The 9,564-nt window shown below is 44.6% G+C and overlaps 1 pseudogene; it reads right to left on the reverse strand.

The window, feature by feature from the left end:
- Positions 1 to 432: 432 nt before the first annotated feature.
- On the reverse strand, positions 433 to 9,068 carry LOC125105338 (ribonuclease pancreatic-like; annotated as a pseudogene).
- Between the last annotated feature and the right edge of the window lie 496 nt (positions 9,069 to 9,564).

The raw sequence follows: 9,564 nt of genomic DNA on the forward strand, positions 1-9,564 counted from the left end.
ATTTGTAGAATGTGACAGATGGAACTAGCCTCTGTTCCAATGGTTTTCTCACCTTTCGCACCCCTCTCATCTCCAGGTGCAAGCTGTGTTTATTATTTTTTTTCTGATTTTTTTATTTTTATTTTTTGAGATTTTCCTTATTTATTTGTTAGAGAGAGAGCACAAAGCAGGTGGAGAGGCAGGCAGAGGGAGAGGGAGAAGCAGGCTCCCCGCTGAGCAGAGAGGCCAAGGTGGGGCTCCATCTATAACCCTGGGATCATGACCTGAGCCAAAGCTTCATATTTGGCAGCAAGGCATCTCTGAGAAAAGGAATGATCTCAGGTCACTGAGAACCAAGAGTCAGGAGCAAAGGCACGTAATGATTCTACCCAGATTTTCAGTTCTCACCCGAGCAGGAAAGCAATCACACAGACAGTACCAGATGGCGACAGCTTCAGAAATCCAGGTGGCTGCAACAGTGTTTTATTGAAAGAAGCAGTGAAGTGGTTCACACGGGGCCCCCCTCCGCCCCCAAACCACACAGGGGCAAACGCTGGGCAAGAATGTGTGTGTGTTTGGGACAGGAGCCCTGGCTGGAGTTCTTTCTCTCAGAGCCAGGAAGGGAGAGGGGAGAAGCAGGTGTCACAACAGGGAGGTGGGGCATCTCGCTGCTCTGGCCTCAGGTGCAGACCTACACAGAACCGTCGAAATGGACTGTCTCATACTGTACACACTCACAGGCCACGATGATGGATTTCTGTAGCTGCTGGGTCTCGTAGTCGCATTTGGGGTATTTGGAGCCTTTCTTCAGGCGGCAGTCGGTGATGCGCATCTTGGAGCTGCTTTGGTGGCAGTTGGGCTGCCCGTTCTTGCAGCGGACATTTCCCTGGAAGCAGATGGCCCGGACCTTATGCAGAGGCTCGTGGATAAACGTGTTCACTGGCTTGCACCATCCAACGTCATATTCCGGCGCTTCATCATTTCATTGCAGTAGCTGGCAGTGATGGTGGAGGTGTCCGGGTCCATGTGCTGCTGCTGGAACTTCTCGACCCGAGACTCCTTGGCCAGTGAAGGCTGGACACAGCCCAACACCAGCAGCACCAGGACCAGTAGTGGGAACAGGATGAAGAACCTCTCCTGAGCCATGGTGGTCTCACTCCTCTGGAAGAGCCTAGCCAGGAAAGGGAGAGAGGAGAAAAAACATTGCCTTAGAAAGAACCCCAACTCCTACCTGTGGCCTCCCTGGCTCACAGTCTCTGTTTGGGTCAGCCAGAAAGGTACCCCTTCTCCTGTGCAATTTTTCAAGGAATGAGACGCTCACATACACTCTTGTCCAAGAGCATTTAAGCCCCACTAGCTGGAGAGAGGTGGTCTTCGCCTCTGGGTGGTGACTTGACAGTGAACTAAAATCCTACAGTCCTGTGTCTGAATACTAGAAATTTTAAAATTTAAAATCCATTTGAGGGGACACCTGGGTGGCTCAGTCTGTTAAGTGTCTGCCTTGAGCTCAGGTCATGATCAAGTGTCCTGGGAATGAGCCCCACCTCCAGCCCAGCTCCCTCCTCAATGCGGAGCCTGCTTCTCCCTCTCAATCTGCTGCCCCCTCTGCTTGTGCTTTCTATCAATCTCTGTCATATAAATAAATAAAATCTTTAAAACACTAAAAAATGAATAAAATACATTTGAAAAATAAATACATTTATACCCAGTGCTCAAGGGGCTTAGCAGAAAATCCTTTTGAATAAACCGTGAACTGAACGGCATCCCTGAACTACCACCATGACCTGCAGAATCATGATGGACAGGGGCCTGTTGTCCTGCAACGTAAGGGAAAGAGCCCAGTGCCTAACACCAGCATCACAAAGGGATGCCATAGTATTCCCAAGAGAAATGCTTCCCTCCCCCAGCGTCATTGGTTCCCTGCAGCCCACATGCTCCATCCTCATACTGGTCCAGCCCAAGCTTTCTCAGGTGCTAACCTCAGCCACCCTGGTCCCTCCAATCCAACGCATAAATAGAAGGAGTCCCAGAGATCTCCTCTTCAGCCACTGACCTGGATCTCTAGCTTGGTCCCTAGGACAGAGCAGAAGGCCAGTCTCTGTGATCCCTGGATCCCTGGGGAGGGAATCTTCTGCAGATTACAAAGGGGCTTGGCTTCCAAGGAAAGATAGGTGGGAGGAGCATCTTGGTTTCACTTTAGAGGGAACCAAGTACCTTGTAAAGAGGGACATTGTAGGGAATCATCTACACCACTCTTTTTTCAGGACTGCTGGGAAGGGCGAGTCTTGGCCACTACGGTACTGATGTCTGAACCCCAGCAAAGTCCTGGTCATCTCAGGGGGCCATTTTCACCAAAAAGCGCTTGGAGGTTTGCAAAGGACACATAAACATGTGATCCCCAGAGCAGCAGAGAGAGGGAGGTCTTTTGTCTCCCCAGGAGTCCTGGCATGGCTGGAATTCCAACACCTTTTCTGTGGGGAAGAGGGTGGGGCATCCAGATGCCCCCCAATGGAAGGCTGCAAGGACCTGAGGTCTGGGGAGGGGCGTGGGCAGTGGCTGGGCAGGGAGGAGGAGGAGACCTGCGACCTTACCCAGTGCTGGCCGCTTCAGCTCTCCTGGATGTGGAAGGTGGGTGTGTGGCAATTCTTGGCCACAGCAACCACTCCTGGAAGGTCAGAGTGGAGGAGAGGAACTAAAGTCAAACTGAGTCCCCAAGGGATGTCAGGCTGGCTCAGTCACCAGCGCATGAGACTGTTGATCTCATGGTTGCAGGTTTGAGCCCCATCCTGGGATTGGAAACGACCTATAAAGAAAAACAACAACAACAACAACAACACCCTCCAATCCCTTTTGGTGAAAAAAGTAGAGAACACCATATTTCTTAGCAGCAGAATTCCCTCTGTCAACTGAGAAAGTAGGGAAAACTGAACAAGAACAAAAGCCTTTACTGGGAAGTCTCAGGATTGTGTTTTTTGGAGCAATGCCTCAAAAGCTCTCTCCTGTACAGGAAGAGCAGAGTGTTGGGGATAAAGGGTCGGGGACAAGTATCTGACTTGCATCAGGGAGCAGGAGGCTCTGACAGACTAAGCCCTGCTGATTTACACTTGGGTTGATTAATACATTGGTGTTACCACAACACACGATTTCTGATTTGCACGAATTAATCATCTGTTATCAGAAGGCCACACTGGCAGTTTTATGACCCAGATGCCAGGTGTCCCGTTGCTTTTATACGCAACTGCTTATAAAACAATTACTGTGTCTGGCCAGTTCAAAAGGTCTTTCCGCCCAGTTCAAAACTTCACTACAAGGGGAAATGGAGCTTCAAGATGGAGTCTGTCATGCCCAGAAATTTTATACGATTTCACACCTCCTAAAAAGAGACCTGTCTTTTCTGGGTGACAATTTCCATTCCTCTGGAATGAGAAGAATAATCATAACTCCCTCCTTGCTCTGGATTTAGATGGTCTCAGTCCAAATTCTGATTTAGCATCTGAGGAGCTGGGCAACTCCCAGAACTGAATTTCTTTCCCTGTTCCTCTGTTTCCTCAGCCCTGAAATGGGGATGATGATAAGTACGTCTTAGGTTTATTATGAGGACAAAATAAGGTAAGATGGGCAGAGGGCTTGGAGAGGTCCTTGGAAAGCATGATAAATGCTAGCTCTAGTGATGGCTCACATAGGGTGCTCTTGAGATCCTCCATAAAGGATCTGTATCATTGACATTCCTAAGAAAGTAGGGGTGAAGTAAAAACCTCCCAGGCTTTTTTTTTTTTTTTTTGCAAAAAACCTGAACGTGAAAAAGTAGGCAGTTTTGAAGCCCTGAGGAGAGGAAGAAAGGGGAAGAGGAGAGAAGAGAGGGACTTTAGTAGAAAGAACAGAATTCTTTAAAGGGAAGAATTTTTATTATGTTGCCACATGATATCCAAGAACTCCTTCCGAAGTCAGCATGACTTGCTAACAAGTATGAATTGGAAAGCGCCAGTGGGGTGAGGAAGATGTGGTATGGTGTGAACTTTTACTTTTTTTATGTAATTTGCCCAGCACCCTACACTTCACCCAGGTTTGGTCTGACTCTTTGTCCTTACATAGCACGCATATCACCTGGAGTGGTGTTGGGAGGAAAACTTCCCTTAACCACTTAGGTTCATGTCAGAGAGCCTGCAATGTCCCTGATAAAAAAAGACTGACAGGAAAATAGGCAATGTTTATTTGCAGGCCTGTGTTGGAGCTCAATGAAGTGGCTCCCTGAACAGCAAGGGATAGGGGTTTCTAGATTAACGTCATAGGGGAAGGAAGGGAGGGAAATAGGATATAAATGGGGTCTTGTTTTTGTGTTTTTGGGGGAGATAAATTAGCTTTTAGGGAACAAGTGGGAAGTAAGACAGTTTGTGATAATGTTTGCTTATGTAGGCATGAGTAGCCTGTTCTCTTCCAGGCTGTAAAACTTCCCCAGTGGAGATCTAGGGCAGTTTCACTCTCAGAAGATTGTCTTTATTCAGGTAAGAGAATCTCTGAGGGACGCCTGGTGCCTCAGTTGGTTAGGTGTTCCAGCTCTTGATTTCAGTTCAGGTCATGATCTCAGGGTCTTGGGATCCAGCCACCATCAGGCTTCTCCCTGTCACCGGGGAGTCTGCTTAAGATTCCCTGTCCCTGTCCCTCTGCCCTTCCTCTCCTACCTCTCAAAGATAAAATAAAATAACCACTTAGAGCTGAGCAAGTGAAAAGTTAGTGATTTCTACATCAACCACTTTTTAAGGGATAGGTACTTGTTACCTTGCTCTCTCTCTCCTGCTTGCTTTTGAGCAGGGACAGAGGACTGCCCCTTCCTCTGGTTCATTGTGCCATTAATTCATTCTCTCCCCACAACTCTCCATCTCCCCATTTCTCGGAACTGTAAGTAACAAATCTTAAGACTTTGCTTCTGCATCCATGTCCTGAAATGGTGACCTGGGTTTTTCACTCCCCAAAGTGGTAACTGGAATGCCGAGAGAGTAAGCTGACCATGTGGATGGGTTTTCCCCTCTTCAGCACATCATAATCTTAACAGAATACACCAGCTCTGATTTCTCAACACACCAACATAGAATTATTTACCCTGGCACTTGGGAATGAAGATAAAATAAGGCATTTGCTGACAAAACAATAAAATATAACAAAACCTAATGGAGTTTATAACTTCATTAAAGCAGCCCTCCACTAAAAATATTTCTAAGCATGGATTTCAGGTTACAGAGAAAAGCTACTCAATGGAAATATGAAATTCAGGAAGGAATAAAAAGAAGATGATGACAAATATGTGAACAAATCAAAGATGTCTTGAGTATATAAAGCAATGATGTGTTCTTGAGTTAAGAAGATAAAATTAAAATAAAATCAGTAACATAACTTGGAAGTGATGTGAATTTCCAAGTGTTCAAGAGATGACTAAAAGTACTGATTAGACTTGTCTATGTTTACTATGCATTTGAGAATTTCTAAGGTAAACAATGAAGAGATGTGAAACACAGGGTTTGAATTCCAAACTAGCAGAAGGAATAAGTAGACTGTGAATCAGTTAGGATAGTCTAGGTTGTGCTGCAGTAACAAACAATCTTAAAATTTCAGTAGTTTAAACTTTCTAACTCATTTACCTCTATGTGTCTATCCTGGTCCAGCCAAGGGTCTCTGCCTGCTGTAGTCACTTGGGAAAACAGGCTGACACAGGCTTCATCTTGACATGCACTGTCATAATCAGAGAAGCAGAGGAAAGACAATATAACACTGGGATGCCCAGGTGGCTCAGTTGGTTAAGCAACCTGCTCATGACTTCGGCTCAGGTCATGATCTTGGGTCATGAGATCAAGCCCTGAGTTGGGGTCTGGGATGAGCATGGGGCCTGCTTGAGATTCTCTCTCTCTCTGCTTTCCTCCCACTCACTCTCTCTGTCTCTCCCTATGTAAATAAATAAAACCTTAAAAAAAAAAAAAACCCAGCACCCCACAGGACACTCTTAAAATTTCTGCTGAAAGGGACACATGTCACTTCTATTCACACTTCATTGACCAGAGAAAGCCTCATGTTAACATTTAAATACAAGGGACAGAGAAATAGGATCTTTCTAGGTGCCTGGAACAAGAGAACTATTTGTGAACAGCTTTAATGGCTGTCACTGAATGACAGACAAATATACCTATATTCCAAAAGAAGAGAGAAAGGATAGGAAATAGAAATGCCAGACAAATGAGACACATAGAAAGGGCAAAATAAGATAGTAGATATTCACAGAGGAGAATAAAAGTGAAAAATTACATTATATAAATGGGCTAAATGGTCCAGTTAAAGATAAGATTGATAGTGGGGAAAAAATTAATGCTCTCTCTTTCTCTTTCTGTCTATGTGCACATATGCAGAGAGAGTAGGCACACACACCATGTGTATATTTATATATACATAACATTATTTATATATAAGATATGTATCTATCTTACAATTTTAAAAAATGTTTAAGAAGGAAATATTTATTAAATGATGACATGTAATAATCAGGAGATCAATGGAGCATTTGCTGGAGTACTTTCAGAGCACCCTTATTCAAATATATTAAAGAGAAAGTCAGAGACAAAGAAATGGAGTTAACAAGGAGGCTGACAATGAGGGGATGGAGCAAATCTGTGCACTAGTGTGATGCGGGTGACTGGAGAGAAGGTGACTTGAAGGTGTGCACATCTTGAGGAAAGTCAGTACAGCAGAAGATACTGAAAATATAGCACAGAGATAGAGCATAGCTCCAGGAAGGAGGCTGACACGGATAGAGGAACAGGAGACTTTCTTGTCTGTGAGGATGGTGGAAAGGGGGAGGTGGGTACCAGACAAGGAAAAGGATGCAGCTGAGAAACAGTGACGTTGACTAAGAATATGAGTAGCAGAAGAATGTCCTTTCCAGCAATGGGATTTTCTCCAAGCAGTGAGACTTGAGTCTTGTTTGCCTCAAACCTGTTTTAAAACAGGGTTCAGGGGGCACCTGGGTGGCTCAGTGGGTTAAGCCTCTGCCTTAGGCTCAGGTCATGGTCTCAGGGTCCTGGGATTGAGCCCCACATCGGGCTCGCTGCTCAGCGGGAGCCTGCTTCTCCCTGTCTCTCTCTGCCTGCCTCTCTGCCTACTTTTGAGCTTTCTCTCTCTCTGTCAAATAAAAAAATCTTTAAAACAGGGTTCTGAGAATGTCTGCACATCTCTGTTGTTCTCTAGGTCATGAGAAGTTATCCAGTGTAGAATGAGTCTGTGACCTATTACTGAGAGACCTCATTTCCCATACATTAAATCACAGTTGCAGTATTTATCTTCATTACACAGATTAAAATGTGATATCAATCTCTCAAAATTTTTCTCAAGTAGTTTGACATAGTTGTCATTTCTTTAGGCACAGTTGTCACAGTTGTCATTTCTTTAGGCACATACAATGTGATATTCATTTCCATAAACCACTCTTGAGAATTTGACTAGAGCCTGTAGAGTGAGGAGACCATATGTATTAGTTGCAGCTTCATGACTGGTACGTTATGTTCAGGAAAAATTTTTCGCCTCTCTGGACCTCAGTTTCATCATCTATAAAACACACAAGCTGGATGATTGGCAAAGCACTAATAAAAGGGAATTTAAATGCATAGCAACTGGAGTGTGTTTGGGTGGGGCTGTGGAATCAGTTCACCTTTTTAATTATTCCTGAAACTCCAACTTGGATTTTTCTGGTTGAGTGCAGATGAATACCCAAAAGTCCTGCTTAAGGATTTTTTTTTTAAAGATTATATTTATTTATTTGACAGAGAGAGATCACAAGTAGACAGAGAGGCAGGCAGAGAGAGAGAGAGAGAGGGAAGCAGGCTCCCTGCTGAGCAGAGAGCCCGACGCGGGACTCGATCCCAGGACCCTGAGATCATGACCTGAGCCGAAGGCAGCGGCTTAACCCACTGAGCCACCCAGGCGCCCTGCATTAGGATTTTAAAGATCAGTAGTATATCAACTTATGTATTTGTTTCCTTATCTGTAAATCAGGAATAATTAAAGTACCTTATTCTAAGATGCTATAGACTGAATTTTTTTGTTTCCCACCCGCCACCCCAAATTTGTATATTAAAACCTAAGTCTCAATGAGATGGTATTTAGAGAGGTGATTATGTCATGAAGGTGGAGCGCTAGTGGATAGGATTAGTGCCCTTACAAGAGAGACTATGGAGAGCTCTTTTAGCCCTCTATCATGTGAAACTGGTTCATAGCTATGAAACCATAAATATGCCCCTGTTGGCCGAAGCCCATCCCTATTTATGCTCATTCCCTTGACTAATAAATGATAATGTCCCTCTTCACTCCCCAAAGTGTCCCAATTCAGACAGTAAATTATATGGTCACTCTATTGAAAACACATAGTAAGCCCTAATAGAATTTTTATATTATTATTATCACTACTGATATTGTTCCTTCAAGAGTCAAAATTAAAAGTTCAGTTTTAATTTTGATTTATAGAGGTGACAGTGATTGATGTTTCTGATTGGGAGGGAGGGATAGACTGACAATCTCTAAATTCTATCTTTATTTTTTTTAAAGATTTTATTGATTTATCTGACAGAATAAGCAGGGAGAGCATCGGAGGGAGAGGGAGAAGCCGGTTCACTCCTGGCAGGGAGCCCGAGATGTGGGGCTTGATCCCATGACCTTGGGATTATGACGTGACCCAAAGGCAGACACTTAACTGACTTAGCCACCTAGGTGCCCTAACTTCTGTCTTTATAGAGAATCAGAGATCAGCGAAAATGGAATGGGTGTATCAGGAAAACACAGGCAGATCTGGGCTTGGACATCATAGTAGGCACACTAAGATTTACTCTGGGGTAACTGTCAGAAGGCACTGAGACATCCAAAGCAGAGCCTCCGAGAGAGCCTTGGGACAACCATGTACAACTGAGCATAACTCATAGGGACGATGGTGGGAAACATGGCTGTACCTGGGGAAAAATGGGACAGACAAGTTTGTAAATAGGAAGCGAAGGGAGTGAATGAAGGCTGGAGGAAGAGGGGTCTAAATAATGCAGCTTACCTTGCACCTAAAGGTTGCCTTTGGCTATTCCCTTCTGTGTGGTAGACAGTAGAGTGGCCAGAAAGAGGAAGGGAGTAGATCCAGAGCAGGTTGTGTCTATCTGCAGTCCCCTGTCTTGCCCTATCTCCAAAACTGCCTCTCAAGAGGTCTGGATTCCTGTTAGGTTCCGGGGTAAGTTGCCTCAAGACACCTTCAAATCTCTCCGATGTACCCAGGCCTCAGAAAAACGGACCATTGGAGATAGCGTTTCTGGCCTGGAACTTGGTCAGCCAGCTCCGATGACCAGGGTTACAGCTGAAGAGTGAAATCATTACTGGCTTAAGTTCTCAGTGAACAATGTAGTTTTTGTTTAACATTTCTGAGTGCTTGTTGATTGATCAAGTTTCAGAAAATACTCTCTTCCAGCGAAAAGTATTTTTTTTTTAAGATTTTATTTATTTATTTGACAGAGAGAGATCACAAGTAGACAGAGAGGCAGGCAGAGAGAGAGAGAGAGAGGGAAGCAGGCTCCTGCT

This window comes from Lutra lutra, chromosome 7, assembly GCF_902655055.1.
Source record: "Lutra lutra chromosome 7, mLutLut1.2, whole genome shotgun sequence".
NCBI lineage: Eukaryota > Metazoa > Chordata > Mammalia > Carnivora > Mustelidae > Lutra > Lutra lutra.